Consider the following 26,220-nt stretch of genomic DNA (forward strand, 5'->3'; position numbering starts at 1 on the left):
GTAATGAGGGGTAGGGTATCCTGTCTGTGAAAACTCTTAGAAGGTAGAAATTCTGCATAGGGAAGTAGGTGACAGAGGTAGGTAAGGGTCCGACTGTCCTCAGCACTGTCCATCAGCTTTCCTTCTACCAGGCTGGAACCCCAGGGAAAGGAAAAAAAAAAAATCCTTTTTATCTATGAATTTCAGCATCATGGTGGAATTTGGTGTAACAAACAATAAGTATTAAATGAGTAAGATGTTCTCCAAGCCTGAAGGTGAGCAAGAGTTCACCCAATTCATTGAAGTCGAACATGACGGTATGACTAGGGAAGAACTTTGCAAGCACGTGCACAGTGCTGAGGAAAAGCCTAGATGGGACATATTATGAGATTCCATTTCCATGCAGTCCAAAAAGAGACACAGCTAAACTACAGAGGTAGACATCAGAATAATGGGTTCCCTTTTGGGAAGGAAGAAGGAATTGTGATTGAGAGAGGCAGAGGGAAGCTGCTGGGCTGTAGTAATTCTCTACTCTTTCATGTGTGTGGTGGCGGCATGACTGTTATCTTTGTAATAATTCACTGAGCTGGAAATATTTTTGTATCCTTTATCTATATGTGGGTCATATCTCATAACAAAGGAGCTTTTAAAAAATAAAAACAACTTATGTAAACTTCTCTTCTTCTTACTTGGTCTGAAGCTTTGCTCCTAAGTACACATAGGAATTTCAGCTCTTGTAACTCACGTGAACCTGGGCCACAGGGCATATTATATTTGGGGTGAATGGTCTGTCTTCCAAGTGAAACAGAAAGCTGTTGTTTCTGTTCAGGGATTAGGACCAGAATTGAGACAAAGATGTGGGAATAGTGAAATAGGAAAACTTCAGGAGAGTTTTCAAAATAGCTCTAATAGAACTTAGCAACAACTATTAAGAGGTTAGGGTAAAATTTCAAAATAATTTCAAGATTTCAGACTTGAGTACCATGTGGCTGATGATGCTTTTAACCTGTCCAGTGAAAATGGGGGGTGCCAGTTCTCCTTCTTAGGCCATGTTACCTGCTAAGTTAGAAATGTGCATTGAGGTAAAATCTCCTTTTTAAAGAGAAGTGTTGTTTTTCTGTGTTCCTGTCTTAGTTGGGGAAAAATGATTGTTGTCTATATAGAACTTGCTTCAGCAATGCCTAAGGAGTATTCACAGGAAATTTTGCTTTGCTTTGTTTTTTACTCCAATGTGTTCCAGATAGATGTGCTGTCACTGAGCCATGAGACTAATTCAAATATGAGACAAAGGAAAGACAGATCAGAGTTGGCCACAGATCAAATAAGGTAACGAAAAAGAAGCAATGAACAAAAAGTGGCCCCGATATTGGATGTGAAGTCTCTCCCCCTAAAAATTTTGTTCTGCCTGATGCCTAAAGTTCCATTATTAGATATCCACTCTATGCTTAAGAACTTCCTTCCCCCTGGTGTTTTCTTTCTAAGTTCACATTTTCCTAAGAGTCATGTGATGAGACTATGGTGACTTTCATCTTTCATTGGAAAAATGAGGTGAACATGCAGAAAAATGTGTAGAAATTAAAATTAATTTTGAAATATATTATATTTAGCATAATGTCAGAGTTATAGAGTATGAACTTTTGTCTCCAGCCCAAAAGTCAGAAATTAGCTATTACAACAATTTTACAATGTTCAACTCTTTGAATTTATTGGCAGCGCTCTCTGAATGACTTGATCGCTAAAGAATTTAAAGAGCGAACAACTGCAATGCTTCTGAGATTATTTGAGCAATCTCAGAATAAGGGAATACTGATCATTTGCGCTAAGTTTGTTCTCATTAAAATACATAGTAAATCCTTAGCTAATAAGAAAGAACTGTTGAGAAGTCACATTGGGCCAATGTAAAGATAACGAACACCAAACTAGTTTGTGTGCTGGCAAACTGCAATTTATTGGCAAAATCTCTACAGGGATCCTTGATTCCTACAGAGACAGAGCAAACTATATACCAGGATTTTGGAGACTAAAGTAGTGGTTCTAAAACTTTGCTGTACACTTGAACTACCTGGGGAGCCTTTGAAAATCCCAATGCCAGGAAACAGCTAATACCAATTAAACTGGAATGCCTGAGTGTGGGAACTAGGCATCAATATTTTTTAAGACACCCAGCTGATTCCAATGTGCAACAAAATTCGGGAACCACTGGAGTAAGCTTACAGTATTGTATCCACCACATCTGCTTAGAAAGCATCAGAAGTTGTTCGCTAAACAACTTAGTTTGGGAAGGGAATGGGAGTAACTCCTAGTTCCTTTCAGCCACTAATCCATGAATACTAACCTCCCTGCCCCATCTCCTTAACAACCCAACATTATCTGGCTTTGCGGAGACAAGAAGATCAGATCAGGGCAATACTGGAGAGTTTGTCATCATTTGGCAATAGGAAGACTTTAGTAACACAAGTCTGATTCTCTTACTGTCTCAACCATGGATCAGTCCTCTGTGCTCAGCACTATGGCTGGTGTGGGCTCCATGTTTCCTTGTCTCTAAAGCGAAGGCCAAGATAAGCAATGCTAAGGTACTCGCGGCTACCGGCAAGTTCGCCCTGGACTCTGAGCATGATTAACAGGAAGTACAAGGAGCCATTCCTTTCCTCTTGCTACATCTCCTGGGCTTAATCTCCCCAGCAGTCCATCATTTTCTCAGGCTCCTGAGCTGCACTTGGGTCTTCTGTTGTCTTCACTGTGCTACGGAACGCTTTATTTTGTTCTCATTAACAGTCCACGGGAGCTTCCCAGGAGATGTAGGGGGAGATGCCTGATTCTTTATTTCTGAAATTTCTTCCTCAGTTAACTATTCAGCATTAAAATGCAAACATCTCTCACATGGGCACACTCCCTTTGACCTTTTTTTTAGATTTACTTATTTATTTATTTGACAGAGAGATCACAAACAGGCAGAGCAGCAGGAAGAGAGAGAGAGGAGGAAGCAGGGTCCTGGGATCATGACCCAAGCTGAAGGCAGAGGCTTTAACTCACTGAGCCACCCAGGAGCCCCTCCCTTTGACCTTTAAAATAAAATTTTACCTATAGGATCTGGTGTTGCCCCATTTATCTATCCTAGGTTGTATATGAGATTTAAGCAAAGCAATCTTACCCTCAAAAAACAGATCTCAGTTGAAGAGTTGGTGAGTAAACATTAAGCCTCCATATCAATCACAGTCAAGTAAGTGCATGGTGTGTTATATAGAAAAAAACAAATGAAACCACCCACATTTGTAGTAATTTAAAAATACTACTGTATTTACATTGCCAAGCAGCATATTCCATCTCTACTGGTTATTGGAAGAAGGGCTACAGCACATATGCAGTAAGATTAATAAAAATTTCTCTTTGGAGATGACGGATGAATACGTTATCACTGCAAACGATACTAACCACTACTCATACACCAGACATGAGGATAGTTTTTGTTGTGACTGCAGCTTTACAATTAATTCCAGGGAATTCTTCTGAATGTGTCCATATATAAAATGATGATGGCCCTACTCCTTCCCTTAAAGCCTGAAAACTTTAACTGGGTTTCAACTACCTTGCTAACTTACATGGCCAGAATCAAAACTGTTTCAGAATCACGTCGACATCAAGTCCATAGAACTGATGTTGCATTAACACATGAAAACTTACTTGACTTCTTGATGCCTCCATTTCTACAGCTTAAAATGGTGACAGATCCCTAGCTCCATGCTGTTTCCATCAAGAAAAAAACATGCTGGTTAAAGAGGGGATGTCTAAAAATACTTTAAAAAAACATAAATAAAAGTTATCGGAGAAGATACTTTACTTGGGATAAAATTTAAAACATGGATACTTTTATAACTACACTTCACATTTTATCTCAGTTAAAGTCACAAAAGTTGCATTACTGTTCTAAGAAAACAACTTTTATATTTGTTGATATAATAATAAATGTAGGGGTCACGGTCTTCGGATCACACCTACTGGTAATCATATACATACTGATAAGCATATTATAAGCACATACTGATAAGCATATTACTTTATGGCTATTAAAAGTCAATCAAATGTAACTACCAAGTACAAACATGTATTCCAACTAATATTTGAATAAGCTTATTTATGACTTCTGCTTTTGGTAGCATGTTTGGTTTTAAAATTTGAAGGAGAACATCTAGTTTTATGCCTGACATATAAAAAGCCTGGAAGCTGTCATTCCCACCCTCACAAAGGAAAAAAAGGGGGGTGGAGCTGAACATACCAAAAATCAAAAACTTTTCTTAAGTATCATAGAAACTAAGGTCTTGGGGAAAACCAGCACCAGGAAATCTGGGGACACAAGTGGCACAAAGAGGCACAACCGAGACCTGTTCATCTAGAGAAGATGCCTCTGGAGCCAGTAACTGATAGGAACGTTGAAACATTAATGTACTGTTTTACTAGAGGCTTACTGTGGACTACTTTCAAAGTAAGAAATTCTTGAGGGCTGGATTATTGGGAGATGGGGGAATCATGATTTTGTGGGCCTTTCCTCCAGGAAAAAGCCCACAGATTCTCACAAGAGAGAACCTAGAAAGACCCTTCTGTGTTCCTGAAGAAGGAGGGCAAGAGTAATCACTGTGAAATATGCCCAGAGCTTACCTCCACATCAAAGCCTATCCTCCAGGAGAAAAGACATTGCCATGGCCTTAGCTAGGCTGGAAAAAGAGTCCCTCCCACTCCATCTTCCTCTTCTCTTCCTGTCTCCCCTAAGAGGAAAGGGAACGCCGTATGGAGAGAAAGTAAGCAGAGTTCAGGGAGGGGAAAGCCATACCACTGGAGAAACAATGTGAAGATCACAGCATGAGACACAGGGCCCCTAAAAGACTACAATCAGAAGATTACTGGGACGCCTGGGTGGCTCAGTTGGTTGGACGACTGCCTTCGGCTCAGGTCATGATCCCGGAGTCCTGGGATCGAGTCCCGCATCGGGCTCCCAGCTCCATGCAGAGTCTGCTTCTCCCTCTGACCTTCTCCTTGCTCATGCTCTCTCTCACTGTCTCTCTCTCAAATAAATAAATAAAATCTTTAAAAAAAAAAAAAAAAGAAGATTACAAGAACACTCTCCCTACCCAACAGCTTACTATATTATAGGGCTCCAGGATAATATAATACTTATAATACAATATATAATAATTATATCACAACACAATGGTAATAGTTATAGTAAAAGAAAAAGAATAATAGAATATAATAATTACAGGGCGCCTGGGTGGCTCAGTGGCTTAAAGCCTCTGCCTTCGGCTCAGGTCATGATCCCAGGGTCCTGGGATGGAGCTCCGCATCATGCTCTCTGCTCAGCGGGGAGCCTGCTTCCTCCTCCCTCTCTGCCTGCCTCTCTGCCTACTTGTGACCTCTCTCTCTCTCTCTCTCTCTCTCTCTGTGTCAAATAAATTAGAATATAATAATTACATAATAATAGTGGGTTACAACTCAGAGGACAAAAGGTCACAGACTGTCTAGGAGGAGGAGTACCTGGAAAAGGTTATAGTCAAGAGGGGAGACAAAAACAAGGACACCAGAAGAATCTGAACTCTCTAGCACATACAACTACAGAAAACATTAAACAGAGAGAAAACCCTCACCATATTAACATATTCCCTCTCTCCCTAATGGCCAGTTTCCCTCAGTTCCTATTACCCTATCCAATAAGTCTGTTTTTCAAAAAAGATGATGAGACATGACAAAAGACAAGAGACCTCAGTCTGCGGAGCCAAAGCAATAGTGAGACTCAGATGTGACACCATTGATGGAATTATCTGAAAAGGAATTTAAAATAACTATAATCAATGTTTTTACATCTATAATGTCAAAAGTAGACACCTTCACAAACAAATAATGTAGGTATAAGATGAAAACTCTAAGAGTCAAACAGAAATGGTACAAATCAAAAATACTGTACCAGTAATAAATAACACCTTTTTGGGCTTAATCAGTAGACTCCATATGGCAGAGGAAACAGCCAATGAGCCTGAAGAGAGATTAATGAAAAAAAAAAAAAAAGTAGAACATTCAAGTACTGTGAGATAATATCAAAAATATAACACACATTCAGTTGACCCTGAACAATTTGGGGGTTACCGTGACCCCCTGTGCACTCAAAAATACATTTAGAACTTTTGATGTCCCCAAAGCTTAAAGTTTAACTATTAATAGCACACTGTTGACCTTCTGGATAAGCCTTAGGGATAACATCAATAGTCAACTAACCCTTATTTTGTATATTATATGTACTAACACTAAAGTCTTACAATAAAGCAAGTTAGAGTAAAGAAAATCTTAGTAAGAAAAATTATAAGATGAAAAACATTTACAGTTTTTTTTAAATTCCAGTATAGTTATAGTGTTATATTAGTTTATATAGTGTTATATTAGTTTCAGATGTACAGTATGATTTAACAATTCCACACCAGTGCTCACCAAGAGAAGTGCACTCTTAATCGCCTTCATCTATTTCACCCATCCCCTACCCACCTCCCCTCTTATAACCTTCAGTCTGTTCTCTATAGTTAAGAGTCTGGTTTTTTGACTTGTCTCTTTTTTCCTTTGTTCAGCTGTTTTGCTTCTCAAAGTCCACCTATAAGTGAAATTACATGATCATTCTCTGACTTATTTCACCTAGCATTGTTATCTAGATCTATCCATGTTGTAAATGGAAAGATTTCATATATATCTTCCCTTTATCCATTCATCTATTGATGGACACTTGGGCTGCTTCCATTATTTGGCTATATTGTAAATAATGCTGCAATAAACAGAGGAGTGCATATATCTTTTCAAATTAGTGTTTTCATACCTTGGAATAAATATCCAGTAGTAGAAACACCGGATCATATGGTCATTCTATTATTAATTTTTTGAGGAACCTCCACACTGTCTTCCACAGTGGGGGCACCAGTTTGCATTTCTACCAGCAATGCACAAGCGTTCCTTTTTCTCCACATCCTTACCAACACTTGGCAGTTCTAATGTTTTTTATTTTAGCCATTCTGACAGGTGTGACATGATATCTCATTGTGGTTTTGATTTACATTTCCCCGGTGATGAGCGATGTTGAGCATCTTTTCATGTGTCTGTTGGCCATCTGGATATCTTCTTTGGGGAAATGTCTGTTCATCTCTTCTGCCCTTTTTAAATTAGAGTATTTGGGTTTTTTTGGTGTTGAGTTATATAAGTTCTTCATATATTTTAAATACTAACCCTTTATCAGGTATATCACTTACAAATATCTTCTCCCATTTGGTAGGTTGCTTTTATTTTTGTTCACTGCTTCCTTTACTGTGAAGAAACTTTTTATTTTGATGTAGCCCCAAAAGTTTATCTTTGATTTTATTTCTCTTGACTTAGGAGACATATCTGGAAAAATGTTGCTATGGCCGATGTCAGAGAGATTATTGCCTATGCTGTCTTCAAGGATTTTTATGGTTTCAGGTATCATATTTAGGTCTTAAAACCATTTTGAATTTATTTTTGTGTGTGGTGTAAAGAAGTGGTCCAGTTTCATTCTTTCATAGGTGGCTGTCCAGTTTTCACAACACCATTTGTTGAAAAGCCTGTATTTTCCCCACTGTATAGTTACCCCTCCTTTATCAAAGATTAATTGACCATATATTTGTGGGTCTATTTCTGGGTTTTCTGTTCTCTTCCACTGATCTATATGTCTATTTTTATGCCTATACCATACTGTTTTAATTATTACTGTTATGTAATATAACTTGAAATCTTGAACTGTGATACCTCCAGGTTTTTGTTTTTTCAAGATTGCTTTGGCTATTTGAGGTCTTTTGTGGTCCCATACAATTAAATTTTAGGACCCTCTGCTCTAGCTCTGTGAAAAATGCTGCTGGTATTTTGACAGGGATTGCATTAAATCTAGATTACTTTGGATAGTATGGACATTTTAACAATATCTGTTCTTCCAAACCATAAGCATGGAATGTCTATTTCTTTGCATTGCCTTGAATTTCTTTTATAGAGTTTTATAGTTTTCAGAATACAGATCTTTTGCCTCTTTTAGTTGTTTTTGTTGTTGTTGTTGTTGTTGTTATTGTTTTTGGTATAATTATAAATGGGATCATTTTCTTAATTTCTCTTTCTGCTACTTCATTATTTAGTGTATATAAATGCAATGGATTTCTGCATTTTTTTGGTGGATTTCTGCATATTGATTTTGTATCCTGCGACCTTACTGAATTCATTTATAAGTTTAGTAGTTTTTGGTGGAGTCTTTAGGGTTTTGTATATACAGTATAATATCATTAGCAAACAGTGAAAGCTTTATCTTTCCCTTACCTGTCTGGATACCTTTTATTTCTTTTTCTTCTCTAATTTTGTGCCTCAGACTTCCAGTACTATGTTGAATAAAAGTGGTGAGATTGGACAAGACTGTCTTCTTCCTAATCTTAGGGGAAAAGTTCTTAGTTTTTCACCAATGAGTATGATGTTAGCTATGGATATTTCATATACAGCTTTTAACATGTTGAGGTACATTCCCTCTAAAATTACTTTGTTAGTAGATGTTGTTGTACTTTGTTGTACTTTGTAAAATGTTGTACTTTGTGAAATCCCTTTCTACATCTACTGAAATAATCATATGGTTCTTACCTCTCTCTTGTTGGTGTAAGGTATCATGTTGATTGATTAGTGAATACTGAACCACTCCTGCATCCCAAGAATAAATCCCACTTGATCATGATTTTTAATGTATTGTTGGATTTGGTTTGCTAATACTTTGTTGAGGATTTCTGCATGTATGTTCATCAGGGATATTGGCCTCTACTCCCTTTTTTTGTAGTTCCTTTATGTGGTTTCAGTATCAAGGTAATGTTGGCTTCATAGGACGAATACTAAAGCTTTCCTTCCTCCTATTTTTTTGAATACTTTGAGAAGAATGGGTGTTAACTCTTCTTTAAATGTAAAGGGAGAATTCACCAGTGAAGCCATCTGGTTCTGGACTTTTGTCTGTTGAGAGTTTTTTATTACTGATTCAACTTCATCACTGGTAACCAGTCAGTTCAAATTTTTAAATTATTTCTTCTTGATTCAGTATTCGGGAGGCTATATGTTTCTAGGAATTTCCCATTTCTTCCAGGTTGTCCAGTCTGCTGGCACATAATTTTGCATTATATTCTCTTATCATTGTTTGTATTTCTGTGGTAGCATTTGTTATTTCCTCTTCTTTCATTCTGATTTTATTTGAGATACCTCGCCTTTTTCTTTTTTCTTTTCTTTTTAATGAGTCTGCCTAAAGGTTCATCAATTTTGTCAATCTTTCCAAAGAACCAGCTCCTGGTTTCATTGATCTGTTCAATTTTCTTACTTTCCATTTCATTTGTTTCTTCTCTCATCTTTACTACATCCTTCTTCCTACTGGTTTGGGGTTTTGTTTGTTTTCTTTTCTAGCTCCATTAGGTATAACATTTGGTTGTTTGAGACATTTCTTGCTTCTTGAGGTAAGCCTGTATTGCTATAAACTTTCCTTTATACACACATAAAAAAGAACAGCTTTTGCTATATCATAAATACATTTACAGTTCTGCAGTGTATTTACTGAAAAAAAAAAAAAAAAAAGGTAAGTGAACCTGAGTAGTTCAAAGCTGTGTTGTTCAAGGGTCAATTGTAATAGGAATACCAGAATAAGAGAAAAGAGAGAACAGAAAGATAACTGGAAAAAATCTCCAAATATTTGGAAGTTAAATAACACAACACTACCTAACCCACAAGTCAAAGAAGTCTCAAAAATTTTAAAATGTTCCCTAAATGTAAATAAAATTGCTATATTATAAAATATGAAAAGTATAAAATTGATAACCTAAGATTCCAGTTTTAAAAACTAGAAAGAGAAGGAATTTAAGCCTAAACCAGACAGAAAATATAAAGTAAAAAGAATAGAAAACAACGAATTTGCAATAAAAGAAAAAAACCAACGAAATCAAAAGGCACACTTTGAAAAGACCAATAAAACTGATAAGTGAATGATATCACAAATGAAAGAGGGCTCATCCTTATTGATGCCATGGAAATTAAATAGATAGTAAAGGAAGAGTTTAAGCAACTCTATGCCTACAAATTTGATGATTAGATGAAATGGACCAACTCCTTAAAAGACAAAAACTTAACAAAACTTACACAAGAAGAAATAAGTAATCTGAGTACTTTATCTCTATTAAAATAAATTTAAACCTATTTACAGCTTCCCAAAGAAAGCACAAGGCCCAGATAGTTTCATTATTGAATTCTATCAAGCATTTCAGAAAGCAATGATAGTAACTTTTTTTCCTTTTTAAGATCTTATTTATTTGACAGAGAGAGAGAGACAGTGAGAGAGGGAACACAGGCAGGTGGAGTGGGAGAGGGAGGAAGCAGGCTTCCCACTGGGCAGGGAGCCTGATGCAGGGCTTGATCCAGGACCAGGACCTTAGGATTATGACCTGAGCCAAAGGCAGACACTTAATGACTTAGCCACCCAGGCGCCTCTGATAGTAACTTTTGACAATCTCTTCCAGAATATACAAGGAAAGAAATTCTTAATCACTCTTTGAGACCACAGTTACCTTATTATCCAAAAAATAAAAATAAAATAAAATAAATACAGCCCAAGAAAATAAAACTACAGACCAATGTTTCCTATGGATATAATGCAAAAATCCTCCATAAAATTTTATGGAGACATAAGTTTATGTCTATAATGTACAAAAAGACTGAGTAAGATTTATCCAAGAATTGCAAAGTTAGTTTCCAAAATCAGTTAAGGTTATAAAACACATAAATAGAATAAAAGACAAAAACTACATGATCATCTCAATAGATGCAGAAAAAGCATTCCACAGAATCCGATACCCATTTATGACAGACATTCTTAGTCATCTAGAAATAAAAGGAAACTTCGACTTCATAATAAACATCTACAAAAATCTTCATATGTAATAATCAGAACTGGATACTCTTCCCTGAAAATTAAGAAAAAGGTAAGCAGCCCTCTCTTATATTCATCATTATACTGAAAGTCATAAACAATTCAATAAGAAAAAACTGAAAGCTACAAAGAAGGTATGTGAAACACAAGGTATAAATATTATGACTGTATTGACTTTTAAAATATATTAACTTATATTTGTCAAAACATTAACAGTTGCGTCCATGTGATAGAATGATGGGCAAGTTCTTCCAATTCTTTATATTTTATGATTTGTCAAATAGGAAATTATTGCTCTTTTTTTCCTTGGTCCTTAAAATAATTTTATTTATTTACTTACTCAATTACTTATTGTTTTTATTTGACATCAAGCTAATACCCCATTGACTTAGGAAAATGCAAAGATGTGGAATATGAATAGTTTAAATTTCATTTACCATATTTTCTTCAGCACTTACTTTATGACTGTCAGCTAGAAGGCCCTGATTGATAACACAAGGCAAAATTTATGTCACAGTATGCGCTAAAGTTGTGACTCCTATTTTTGATGTATTCTATGTTTTAAATTTATACAAAAAATTTGTAAATATCATACAGTAAAACATCTGAAAGCTACAATTAAAATGAAAGTAGTAATAAGTACATTTGTCTTGAACTGCTTTTTTGTCAAAAAACAAAATACAGTAGTTTACTCAAAACTCTATGTATCATCAAGATAGTCAAAAGAATCTATGATTCACTGCCTCTTACAAATTCATATTAGTACAACCCAGCCTCCATATATTGCTTTACATTAGCTCCTTCTGTTCTCAGTGAAGAAAACCAAGATCTACTAAAAACTTTTCATATTTAGAAGTATCAATTTCATCCCTCCATTATCTTACAAATATATTTTGTAAATGATTAGAATGAAATTTTTTACTTTTGCATTCTCATTTATGTTTTGCTTACATAAAGGTAAAACCAACAATATCTACCAACAATATCCACCCCACCACATAACACTTCACTGTAGTATATATGTAAAAGGGTGTGTAAGAACATAAGCTTTTGAATCAGATTGCCTGTAGATGTCAACATTACATAAAGCTATGCAATGTGGGGAAAATCACTTAACTTCTCCAAACTGCGGTTCCCACATCTATTAATAGGAATAATGTAATAGCAGTATCTACATCATAGGGCTCTAATGAGAATTAAATGACATAATCCATATAAAGTGCTCAGACCAGTGCCTGGAACATAAAAACAGTACATATTAAGTCGTTACTATCATTATTGCTGCTGTTATTGTTGTTGTTATTGTTATTATTCTAACGATCAGATTAAGGACCTGTCTTTCTCACTAAATAATCAAAGGAACTGACATATAAGAACTCACCTAACCCTAACACTAGCTCTCAGTGTTACTAGTTGATGGCCTGGCATTTACAGCTGAACTGTGGCATTCTTTTCTTGAAATTAACTACACAGGGCACTGATGTCAGACGAGGTAGCTCTGTGACTGTTATAAACCAAGACAAAAAAGACCATTCCACGATCTTCTCAAAACAAAGACAAAACAAGATTACAGGGCAAACAACAAAAATTATCAAACAACATCTTTTCCCAGCTAACAAGTATGACAGTTGTTTCTTTGTTAATTATAGGCTTAGCCTCAGATTATTTTTCCTGCCTTCTAGGTAAGATTCATTAAAATATCCAATTAACTAACCCCCTCTCTGACAGCACCAACCTAAAGCAAACCCTCCTTCCTTGAATATTCCTCAAAAATCACCCGACACAAGCACAAATCCTATAATAAATCCTTTTTAACACCCTTCTATTAGGAAGCTCCACAATTCTCCACAGTGTGGGGTCTCCCTCATTTCAATAACGCAATAAATGAAACTTCCTTTGACAACATATGTATTTCTGACCATCTCTGACTAGAAGGCTTTGACATAGAGATAATTCACCTATGTATTCCCAGTGCCTAAAATATAATAGGCATATCATGAGAGTTTTTGAATGAATGAGTCAACCCCAGATACAAGTTAGTTCCAAAGATCCTAACTGCGTGTAATGGCTGACATGGGTGATTTCCACATTTGCAGTCCACACAGCAACTGAGGAGACACAGATACCTACCGAACAAAGAACAGCGATATTAGGTAAAATTGAGAAACATGTTTAAAAATCATAGGGCTGGGCATCTGGCCATCAGTAGCGGTAATGAAGAAAGTAAATCAAAAGCTCAGATGAAACTATGAAATGACAAACTTATGACTAGCACAGATTCTGCAATGACAGATGCTACTACAAATCAAAGAGCCATCATCACCTTGTGTACACTATACAAAGAAGGCTGTCTAACTGAGTATTCCCAGGTTGTCACAGTACTCCTGGAAATCAAGTTGGGACTACTGCCATCTTGGTGCAATGTATTTTTGGTCTACCACTGGGAAGAGAAAATGGACATCATGACTGGGAACTCCATGTTCTTTGCTCAACAGTATCTTAAACAACAGACAGCCAGTCCAGCTGACAGGAAATAATTTAATAGACAGATACATAGATAAAAATGACGTAAACAACTTGTAAGATATACATATATTTGGCAGCAGCTAGAAGAAAGTTTGATACACACATTATATAATAAGACCTTTTTCTTTTTTTTAAAGATTTTATTTATTTATTTGACAGACGGAGATCACAAGTAGGCAGAAAAGCAGGCAGAGAGAGAGGAGGAAACAGGCTCCCTGCTGAGCAGAGTCCCAGGACCCTGGGACCATGACCTGAGTCCACTGAGCCACCCAGGCGCCCCTACAATAAGACTCTTAACTTTTCTGGAAGGAGTAACAGAGCTCATCACTCAATCTCCACACTAATTTTTGAAGACTCACTGTGACTTTTCCCTGGCAAGTCTTTGGTAGAAGGTAAAATGTGATCTACATTAAACTTTGATCCCTACTAAATCTAATTCTATGAGACTGTCTCACTGATGACATTACTTTAGAAAGCAATGATTCCTTTTATAGATAGAAATGAAAAGTACTGCTGTTTTTAATTTAATAGTATTAGGATGTCAATATTCTAATGTAAATCTGCATGTATATTTGGAATAATTCTATATGCAGTAATGATATGATGCTTAATTCATGCTTTAAGTTGTCATAGTTTTGCCATGAAATCTATATATGCTATAATTTGGGGCAACAACAATTTTACATTATAAATACAAGGGGTTTTTTTTGTTTAAAAATTACTAAAGAGAGGTTATCATGGAGAATAAGATTTAAGTAATCTCTATACCCAATGTGGGGCTCAAACTTATAACCCTGAGATCAAGAGTCACATGCTGTATTGAGCCAGCCAGATAGTCCCTCGATTGTTAAGTTTTCTAGAAAATTGATGAGTCCATCAATAAGCAAGTTTCATAAATCAGCATCTTACCTTCTCCTTGTAGGAAACATCCAAAAGTAACAAGGAGAATTTTCAATGCAAGCTCTATTTCCAATGAAAACAGAATAATCCCCATTTTTACACATAAGGGTTATCAAATCAAAAGCAGCTGAGGTTAAGGGAGAGGCTAAGAAAGAACCTTTGAATTTCACTTCAGAGGGAAATTTCCCTAGCAGAGACCATACCTAACAGTGCAATCAAAATGCATTTGTAAAAGTGAGAAGTTCAGACTGATATTTCCCAAGTTTACCTCTTGATACATACGAAGTACAAGAACTGGGTTAAAATGAGCCAGCAAATGAAATTATCTTCAACTGTGTTTGGTTCAGTAGAGTACAGCAGGCAGGTGAAGAAAGAAAGAAGAAAGGAAGGAATGAAGGAAGGAAGGAAGGAAGGAAGGAAGGAAAGAAAGAAGGGGAAAATTTTTTTAAAAAAATCAAAAGTACAGGTAAATGAAGCAGCCCGCTCTCTGGCAACAGAGAGAGAGAAATTTTTAATTGTTCACAGCAGCAAAATGTGAAACCACCTTGACCTCTATCTGGCCAAGGAACTTCTTGAAAAAACAAACAAGCAAAACAGCCTTAGGAAAAATCAAAACATAAAAAAGAACCACAGTGGTAGCAAAAACACAATACTGTAGCCTTCTACTTCCGGCCAAGATGGAGTAACAGGAACTAGACTTATTTTCTCACTTTAATCAACCAAAAAACTGGATAAGATATATAAAACAATGGTTTTCAAGACAGGACATCAAGCAACAGAGGGCAGTGATCTCTGAGAGACAGGAAATGAAGGATGCAAACCCTGTGATTTACTGCTTCATTCGCTGTGCTGGGAGAGGTTCTAGTCCACAGCAGAGAGAAGCAGCCCAGAAAGAAACATGTTCTCTAGGCTAAGGAGTCAGAGTTGGGATTCAGTGATATCAAGGTAGCAGAGTTTATAAAAGGGCATACAAGGGAGGACACAGCTGCCCGGTGAAAGAACTCCAGAGACGTGCAGACGATCATCGTGTGCAAACAGCAGAGTATTAATCTGTGTGTACCTAGAAGAAAATCGCCAAGGCTAGAGGAAGAGTCATCTGGAAGGGTAAGGGATAGCACTGCCTGGGGCTTCCAGACGCCAGGAACAGTGTGTGGCCATATCAGCCGAATGAAAAGCCTCAAGATTCACAGGCATTGCACATAGTACACAAAAGGATCTTACCTCAATCCCTACAACAAACGCTTCTCTGCCATGCAACAAAGCCTCCCACCTAAGAAAACTTCAAATCAAGACCTGAAATTTAAAAATGCAATCACAGTGTCTAAAATCCATTCAAAAATTACCGGGCATGAAAAAGAGGAAGAAAACATGATCTGTACTGTCAGTAACCAAAACCAAAACCAAAACCAAAAACATAACTGACTCAAAACTGATACCTATATTAGAGTTAGGAGAGGACAATAAAACACTTATTATAACTGTATTCTTTACGTCCAAACAGTAGAAAGTGTAGGCTATAAAAAAGGCCCAGATCAAACTAAAAGAAATGAAAACTGCTATATCTGAGGTTCAAAATATAATGGACAGGAATGCAGGCCTGGGAACTTACTATCTATACTTCTGTCTTCTCCAGAATATCACATAAATGGGATTGTACACTATGTAGCCTTTTGAGTTTGGCTTTTTTCACTTAGCAAAATACATTCAAGATTCACCAATATTGTTACATGTATAAATAAAAAGCTTAGTCCAACCCAACCCGTACAACCACAGATGTACCTAAATTTTGTATATATATTCACCAGATGAATGATATGTGGGTTGTTTCTAGTTTGCACAGTTATGAATAAAGCTATTGTAAACATCAATACAAGAGATTTTGTGTAGACCTTATGTAGATTTTGTGTAGACAGAGACACAGATATTGGGTACACACCAAGAAATGAAACTACTGGATCATATGGTAGGTGTATGCTTAATTTCGTAAGAAATCAACAAATTGTCTTCCAAAGTGGCTGGGTCTTAATTTACACTCACAATATTAATGAATGACAATTCTAGTTATTCTGCATACTAATCATAATTCTTTGTTATTCTAATAAGTATACAGTGGACTCTCCTTATGGTTTTTTTTCTACTATATTTAATTAGCCTTTAATTTCTTTTGTAACATGTATTATTATCATAATATTTTTATTAAATTTCTAATTTTAATTCCAGTATAGTAAACATCTAGTGTTATCTCAATTTCAGGTGTACAATATACACCTGACAATATAGTGAACCAACAATTTCAGACATCACCCAGTGCCCAATATAAGTGTGCTCTTAATCCCTATTTCATGCAAACCCCACACCCTCCCCTCTTGTAACCACCAGTTTGTTCTCTAGAGTTAACAGTCCTTGTGGTTTTAATTTGGATTTCCCTAATGCAAAATGATTTTGAATCTGTTGAAATGATGTTGAATAAGTATGTTGAAAATCTTTATATATATTTTTGCCATCCATATCTCTTCGATCAATTGTTTATTCAAACCTTCATTTTAACTGAATTTTTATTTTCTTATTTTGAGTTGGCAAAGGTTTTTACATATACTTATTAAAGGTCTTCCATCAGATATATGCTCTGAAAATATTTTCTCCATTTCTTTTCATTTTTGTAATGTTTTATGTTACAGAGGAAAAATGGTTTCTTTTTATTTTGATAAATCCCAATTTATGGGCACCTGGGTGGCTCAGTGGGTTAAAGCCTCTGCCTTTAGCTCGGGTCATGATCCCAGGGTCCTGGGATCGAGCCCCGCATCAGGCTCTCTGCTCAGCAGGGAAGCTGCTTCCTCCTTTCTCTCTCTGTCTGCCTCTCTGCCTACTTGTGATCTCTGTCTGTCAAATAAATAAATAAAATCTTTTTTAAAAAACCCCAATTTATGAATATTTCCTTTTGTAGCTTATGGTTTTTGACTCCTGCTTTAAAAAACTCAGACTCACCCAACATCATAAAGGCTTTATTCTACTGGAGTTTTCTAAGAATTGGTGATATAGGTCTTAATCTAGCGATAATATTTAAAGCAATGAATATGGAAGTGATCTTTTGGGAGACTATTGGACAGTGAAAAAAGTAAGACAAGGACAGTTTCAAGGGGTGTGTTAATACTTGATGGTCTGGTAGAGAAGAGTGAGTTGGAAAAGAAGACTAAAAGAAGAGCCTATTGAAATAGGAAGAAACTAAATGAGTGTGATGTTACAGAAGCCTAGAAAAGCAAGTGCTGCCGTGAGGATGAAGGGTCACTTCTACCAAATAGTGCTCAGGAGTCATGTAAGATGATGGCCTATCTTGGTAAGGGTCCCTCAAGCAAACACCCATAAAGCTAAAGTCGTTGGAAGTTAAGAGTCACAGCTATACTTTTTTTAAAGATTTATTTATTTATTTGTTTGACAGAGAGACAGAGAGATCACAAGTAGGCAGAGAGGCAGGCAGAGAGAAAAAGGGGGAAGCAGGTTCCCCACTGAGCAGTGAGCCCAACGTGGGGCTCGATCCCAGGACCCTGGGATCATGACCAGAGCTGAAGGCAGCGGCTTAACCCACTGAGCCACCCAGGTGTCCCCACAGCTACATTTTATTTATTTATTTATTTATTTATTTTAAAGATTTTATTTATTTATTTGACAGACAGAGATCACAAGTAGGCAGAGAGGCAGACAGAGAGAGAGGGGTGGGGGATGCAGGCTCCCTGCCAAGCAGAGAGCCCAATGTGGGGCTCAATCCCAAGACCCTCGGACCATGACCTGAGCTGAAGGCAGAGTCTTTAACCCACTAAGCCACCCAGGTGCCCACAGCTACATTTTAAATGTAAATATTTTACTTGTTTTAGCTAGAAGCTGAAAAAAAAATTGGTAGGTCTGCTTTGGTAAAGTCACCAAGAGGCGTCTATAACTCTTATTTGCCTGGATTTACTCAATAACAGTCAGAAACCAGCTGGCCTCATGGGAGGGACATTTACAGGAATGATCCTCCGAGATTTAAGCTAGAAAGTAGGGCACCTGGGTGGCTCAGTTGGTTAAGCAACTGCCTTTGGCTCAGGTCATGATCTTGGAGTGCTGGGATCGAATCCTGTATCAGGCTCCCAGCTCCATGGGGAGTCTGCTTCTCCCCTCTCATGCTCTCTCCCACTTTCTCTCTCTCAAATAAATAAATAAAATCTAAAAAAAAAAAAAAAATCTAGAAAGTATACATTGGGCTCATGTTGCTATTATGGTACCTGCTGCCTATAAATTTTTCAAATAACCATTCATCTTCTCTCTGGTCACATGGTCCAAAACCTGCCTGTAGATTTAGTGAACTATAATCTCTAGCTTCTTTTCTTGTCTTAAAATCATTTCTTTTCATTCTTAGGACTCAAAGGGATAAACAGGAATAATAAAGCTTGTTTAAACCTTATGCTCTATGAATCTAAGATGCTAGGTAAAGATCCACTCATTTAGAGAAATACATCAGTTTCCACATCCAATTATAAACCAGAAAACCATCTTTGAACAGACTAATGCTGTGAGGAGAAAAAAAAAAGGAAAATTAGGAAATTAAGGCTAGTGAAGAAGAGATAAGGTCAACATACTGAGAGCCTCATAAAGGCTGGGGAATTGTTGGAATAGAAATATTGTAACAAGGAAGCTAAAAAGATAGGAAGTAACATAAGAGGGAAATGTTTGAAATCAAGATAAGGGAGACAGGAGAGTGACTGGTGACGACTATGGATGTAGGTGGCTGGAAACGACGGAGGAAAAATTTAACGTTCCAGGAGGTTACAGAAACAGGAGGCCTGGGGTTGGTTAGGTCATCTAGCCAGATGTAAGCAACAGCAGTGACAGGAGCAGTCAGAGCTCTCATGAGGCTGTGGAAAAAGACAGTGACCAGGCAGCATGTGAAGGAGGGCCTGGAGAAAAAATGGGTCTGTGTGACCTAAAGTCACGCAACTGCCCAGGTCAGGAGAATGTTAACCAAGGGAGTGGGTACCAGCAGAGTCAAAAGCAGAGGACAGTCTTGAGAGCTATCCTGGGGTAAAATCAGCAGTCTGGGACTAAGTGAATGGAAGGAATAAGTAACTGGAAAAGTCTTCAATGACGTGAGAATTTCTATTTTGGGCAATCAGACTGACTGTGATGCCATTAGTCAAGACGTAGAACACGAACCAGAGATCTTCAGGTTTCTGCCTTTCTACCACCTTACTCCCACCATGTGTCCCCACATGCGCACCTGCACACATATACAGTTTAGGAACCTGAGTGGGGACAATCAGGTATACTGGAATTTAAATAAATTTTTCAAACATTTCCTATGAAAGATACATATGGTCGCTTGGTCTTAGATACGAAACGACTGTTCAAGAGAATGAACCACTCAAGAAAGGAAAGAGGAAGATAAAAGGAGAAGGAGGGAGGCAGAAAGGCAGGAGGAGGTTTCTGACAACATTATCACAAAGATGCAAGGGAGAAAAAGAAACTCTGCGCATTTCCAAAGCCCAGAAGATGAGGGTTAGATCAGTATTTGAAACAGATGGTATAATGTTAACAGATGGCAGAGAGAACACAGAACATCTTCAGTCTCATTTTTCATGTGTCCTCTCTATCAAAGAATCCTTAAAACTGAAAATGGAAGAACAAACAAGACAATGAAGTGACTACAGCCAGCCTGAAGGCTGGAGTGTGTGATGCAGTGAACCAATGTATGGGAAGTGTTGGGTATGAGTCATCAGTGGCAAAAAGGAAATCTATTGTAAGGCAGTCGAGGAGGTAATTAGGCCAAGTCTTAAGTATATGTCAGGTATTGGAAAAAATACTTTGAATGCGTGTTTGGAAATATTTGATGTCTCATCATAATAAAAAATCAAAACCACTAAGAATAGCATGAATGAATCAACAAAAATGCCTCAACTATAATTAAAGACCAACTCCTGATAATGGGGAGATGACATCATTTTGATATCTTATCGCCAGAAGAAAGGAGGATAAATGGGGAGTAGTTTATGCAGAGGGGTGACCAAGAACAGATACGTGAAAGTATTCGTCATTGATAAAAAGAAGTTGCTCCGACCTCGAGAACTTCTTAGGCATGGTACCTACCTGTAGCTTCTGTGCAGGTGGGCTCACAACTAATGTAAACAGCCTCGGGGTTTTTCAGTCTATGATGCCTCCTGTCCTATTGGCAGGGCCTGCTGGGTTGGGAGCCAACCTAATGGGTTTGCATTGCTACCTTTGTGGCAACACTGCCTTGTTTATTAATCCTGCTTTGACTGCTGCAAGAGATCAAACCCATCTAGAAGGATAACACAGACCTTCCACAAATCCAATGGCCTGAAACTTAAAACTTTGAACATGAGCTATAGCTATCTTCATTAAAACAGCAAGTCATTCAGATCACTAAAACAGACTCCACCACCACCACCATTTTTGTTATAGCAAAAATTTAGAGATACTGTCACAGAATTGTTTTAGATTTGAAGAATGATCAAATACACAGTTTGCAGCAGAACACTGGCAAAACCCATTCTGAAACCAATGCTTAAACCACTGATGATCTCCCAACTGGCAAATCAAAATGTTTACTTTCAGACTTCTGCCAAGGGATTCTCCCATTTCCCTTTCCTCTCCCGGCCTCCTGCATGTCTCAGACTCATCAGTCCCCTAATTTTCAGTATCTTTATCCTCAGTCTCTGCTTTGTCCTCAGTCCACCCTGAGAAATGTTGGAGCTTCCTATGTTTCCAGCGTTGATCCCCTTCTTAATTAGAGCTTCAAATGCTGCTCTCTTCCACAAACAACCTACAGACACGCCCAGAAATAATGTTTAACCCAAACCCCTTGTCTCAGTCAAGCTGACACGTAAAGTTAACCGACACAGAATGTCTTCCAGAAACACGAATAGGAACACCTAAAGAATCATCGAAGGTAATAAAAAATGCTTGACTCAAGGACGTGTGCGCTAGATGGGGTGTAAAGGAGGAAGGAAGAGCTGTTTGTATTGTCTGTTTTCTGTTTTCCCCTATAATCCTTGAGAAAACAATCTATATAAACTGTGTGCATGTTGAACTTTGATAAGAAAAATTTTTAAATAAAAATATACTGCTGATGTTTGCCTGAGCAATTTCAGTAAAGTGACTGGGACAGAAGCCAGACAGAAGGATATAAATAAGATTTATGACAATAAGCGTAGATTCACCTTCTTTTTTAAATTAACTTAATGTAAAGGGAAGAAGAAAGGACAACAGTCTCAAGAGAACATGGTATCAAAGATCAACATTTTTTAGGAAAAGGTGACAAGAAAAGGAGAAGTTAGTGTAAGAAATGCAAAGTAAAATGCATGCACTATAATAAATTAGATGAATTAATTAAACTGACAATGCTAAGGAACAGTACAACTAATACGATGTATTTTTTTTTTTAAGATTTTATTTATTTATTTGTCAGAGAGAGGAGTGAGAGTGAGCACAAGCAGACAGAATGGTAGGCAGAGGCAGAGGGAGAAGCAGGCTCCTGGCTGAGCAAGGAGCCTGATGTGGGACTCGATCCCAGGACGCTAGGATCATGACCTGAGCCGAAGGCAGCCGCTTAACCAGCTGAGCCACCCAGGCGTCCCAACTAATACGATGTATTATAGATATACACATAACAGATAAAATAGGATTTGAGGTGTAAGAAGAGGAGAGCGGTGTATTGACAGAAAGGTCAATAATTATTATGATAATTGCAAACATTTTCTGAGTGAACACTATGCTAAAAACTTCCATGCAGCACCCTGACTCCCCAAAATAGCCCTGGAAAGTATGTTTCATTATCTTCATTTTACAGTTGGGAAACTGAATCTAAGAAAACTTTTTCTCTGAAAGAGTCAAGGAAAGTTGATCTAAGTCAGTGGTTTTGAACCAAGGGTGACTTTGCTTTCAGGGATACACGTAACAATGTCCAGAGACATTCTGTCACAAATGAGGAGGGGGAGTCATGTGTTCCTGGTACCTGTGGGCAGGGGCCATCAATGCTGCCAAGTTATCCTGCCATACAGAGAACAGCCCTCAACAAAGAATTATCTAGCCAAAAATGACAATAAGGCTGAGAATGAGTAGCCCTAACCTAAATTATTCCTGGAAATATTAGAAGGTATAAGTGGTGAAAATGTATTAAAAAAAAGAGACTCAATGATTGGATCTAGCCATGGTAACTGCTACCCTGAGGGCTGTTCGTAAATGTGCTGGCTCAAAGATGAAAACTGGCAATCAACAGCCAGGTGAAAATCTAAGAGGAGATTATTGCATTAATTTTATTTTTTTTAGAAGTTTTTTTAAATTTTATTTTTTCATTATTCCAAGATTCATTGTTTATACACGACACCCAAAGCTCCATGCAATCCGTGCCCTCCTTAATACCCACCACCATGCTCACCTACCCTCCCCCGCCCCCTTCCCTCCAAAACCTTTGGTTTGTTTCCCAGAGTCCACACTCTCTCATGCTTCATCTCCCCTTCTGATTTCCACCCAATTCACTTTTCTTTTTCTTCTCCTAATGTCCTCCATGCTATTCCTTATGCTCCACAAGGAAGTGAAACCATATGATAATTGACTCTCTCTGCTTGACTTATTTCACTCAGCATCATCTCCTCCAGTCCCATCCTATTGCATTAATTTTAAATGGCAAAATAAAGACATGCCAATAGATGGAAGAAATGTTGGAACACAAGGTAACTGAGAAAATGGAAGGTAGTGTAAGGAAAATGTGATTCTTTGAATAGAGTCAAACGGTTAAAAAAAACAAAATTCATGAATATCGGTCATATGAGGTCACCACACTTTAAAACAGGGAACAGGATGCCTTAATAGACATACAGGGATGGGGGAATAAAATTGAAGGAGTTCATGCTGGATTCTGTTTATTTCTTCAGAGAAGAAAGATGCCAGAATTCTGTAAAAAATAAGTGGAGAAAAGATTACATAAAGCCAAAAGGAAAAAAATGAAGATTAGGAACTATAGGTAAAGGAGAAGGAAAAATATTAGAGCAAGTAAATTCTGTAAACCTTTGAAGGTTCGGCTGAGTATAAAAAAACTCAAGGATACCTAAAAAAAAGGAGTCATTGGATTTTTCTCTATGGGCCATTTGGGGTACCAAGAAACCTACCCAACCTCATACCTGAAACAAGTAAGAACTGGGCAAAATATATAAGACAATTGCCTGGTAGAACTTCTGGATCATGAAAGAGAATCCTAAGCAGAGCAAAAAAGCTAGTAAAACTAAAGAAACAAAGATCAGAGTTTGGGGGGAAAAAGGTGCCTGGAAGTTGTGGAGCAAAGAAGGAAACTAGGAAGAAGCAGCAAGTGGAAGAGAGGAGAGAGGTGGGGGAGGGAAGATGGAGAGAACAGTTGGGAGGAGGAATAAGAAGAAAGAGATGCACAAGAAGTCTGCTAGAAATTTGCATAAATTCCTCTGAATATGAGCCAAAGGCTAAGTTGGGGTTTTTTTTCTATTTAATAAAAATACTGAGTGCTGCCAAAAAATATATAAAAACAAAGTTGGAATGGCAATGCAAGTAGTCTCTCCTAATATATTTTTTACATCTTTCTAACTTTCATACTCACAGTGAAAGCTTCAACTGAGAGGCTTCTGCAAAGTCTTCTGGTGGTGGCGTTCTCCGTTCCCCGGATGTAGAGTTTAATCTGTAACTGGTGGATGTGAAGCGATCTACAGGTGTATCGAGCTTCACGTCTGGTGTTTCTGGAGTAGGCCTCAGGTCTTGCACATTAATGGTTCAAAAGGTACATTAGCTGCAGAACATTCTCAAGTCATGGATATTTAGGTGTCTGTCAATGTCGGCCACACCGTGACAATTAGGAGAATTTTCCTTCAGAGATGTTTTCTGGGAAAATTTTTGTTTCTTTGCTCGTCTTTTTTTACAAGTTGGGAACACTCTTCCTTTCTCGTTCACTCTCCTTTGGTCTCTGTTTCATCTGCTGCACCTTCTGAGCCCCGTTAGTTTTTCTGTCCTCTCAGATACGCTGCCGTAGAGCACTCCCGCTGCTCTCGCCTCCATAGTACCCTGCCTTTCAGAGGACAGCCCTGCATAGCTGTCTCTTGTCAGTTTTTCTTCTTCGAGGCCTATCCCATCCCCATGGTATTTTTCAGACATTATTTTGATTGGTAAATGAGCAAAAGCAGGACATAAGTCTGCCTTAGAAAGTTCTTCCCACCGTTTCTTGATGTTTTCTAATTAGAGTAGATGTATAATATGACTTCACATCTTCTAACAAGAACTACACACTGAATCCTGTTTCTTTAAACAGCATCTCTTGGTCGTCTTTTTTTGTTGGCCAGTACTGGGTACATTTAACAGATTCCTTCCCCACAACTCAGTTTAGCATGACAACTGCTTTGGTCTTTTTCTGCCAAACCATGGGCCAGAAATGGCAACCTGTACTAGGAAGTGGCCCCTATGTTAAAATATAATTCTTCTGTGCCTCTTCTGTGCCATCTTAAATTGGCACCAATATAATCATTTTCAGCATTCTGCAGTTTAACATGACTGTGATCGTAGGGGGCTTTGATCTCTGCATCTGTTTCAGTTTCTGTTTAATGGAAACTTGGCCATTCTATGAGGACAGTCATGGGAGTCACAGCAAATTTCCAAGTACAGCCATAGCTAGTGACTTTGAGCACCCAACTGCTCAAACTCCTGCTGGATAGTGGCAGACATGGTTGTGGAAGCAAGCTGGTGTTAGCAGAGCAGCTCAGGCCCTACAGGGTCCAGGGAGAGCTGCTGAGAGCTAAATGGTGCATGTAGAGAACTGTAGGATTAAATTTCATGAGAGAAAAAAAAACAAAGATTCGTAAGATAAATAATTCCCAGAGCCCACACACAACAGAAAATCATTCAAAGTCCAATCATTTAGAGGGCATTTCTCTTGGGAAACATCTGAGACATCAAGGAAAATCCTCCCACATGGGCCCAGCCATCCCTCTCTCTCCCATAGTGCAAGTAAATAGATGATGATTGACAGGTAGGTAGACAAAAGATATATATTTTTTTCTAAAAATAAAAACCTATAAGTACTTGGAGAAAAAAAGGTCAATAACATAAGTCATCAAGGAAATTAACATTACAATCAAAATAAGATACCATTACACACCCATTAGATGGCTAAATTAGAAGGACTGACATCCCAAATGTTAGCAAAAATGTGAAGCATGGAACTATCATACATTTCTGATAGAACTATAACACTTCTCAACTGTAATTTTAGAAACTGTTTGGCATTTTCATAGAGTTGAGTATATGCCAATACTATAACCCAGCTATCTCAATTCTAGGATTTACACTATAGGATAAAAACATACATCCATTCAGAGACTTGTACAGGAATTTTTATAGCAATTTTTTCGTAGCCTAAACCCTGAAACAATCCACATGTCTGTCAACTTGTGAATGGATAAATTGGGCATTGCCAAAGGAGAGTGTTCTATTCAAGTATAAAAAGGAAAAAATTGCTTATATACCCAACAGCATGGATGAAACTTACAGATATTACTCTGAGCAAACAAAGGAAGTCACAAAAGAGTACATACCACATAACTCCATTTTTATGAAACTCTGGATGTTCTATATGAAATTTTAATCTATAGTGAGAGAAAGCAGATCACTGGTTGCATGGAGTCAGGAAGAAGAAATTGTCCAGGAAGAAGACAAGGGATTTGGGGATGATAAAATTCTTCTATACCTCCATTATGGGGATGCTTACATGAACATCTGCACTTGTCAAAATTCATCAAACTGTTCAATTAAAATGTATGGTTTTTGTTTATGTAAATTATACCCCAAGA

At 37.6% G+C, this 26,220-nt stretch overlaps 1 pseudogene; it reads right to left on the minus strand.

Moving 5' to 3' along the window:
• Positions 1 to 12,964: 12,964 nt before the first annotated feature.
• Positions 12,965 to 25,096, minus strand: LOC131831196 (tyrosine-protein phosphatase non-receptor type 2-like; annotated as a pseudogene).
• Positions 25,097 to 26,220: the final 1,124 nt, after the last annotated feature.

The sequence above is a fragment of the Mustela lutreola genome, chromosome 5 (assembly GCF_030435805.1).
Source record: "Mustela lutreola isolate mMusLut2 chromosome 5, mMusLut2.pri, whole genome shotgun sequence".
Taxonomy (NCBI): Eukaryota; Metazoa; Chordata; class Mammalia; order Carnivora; family Mustelidae; genus Mustela; species Mustela lutreola.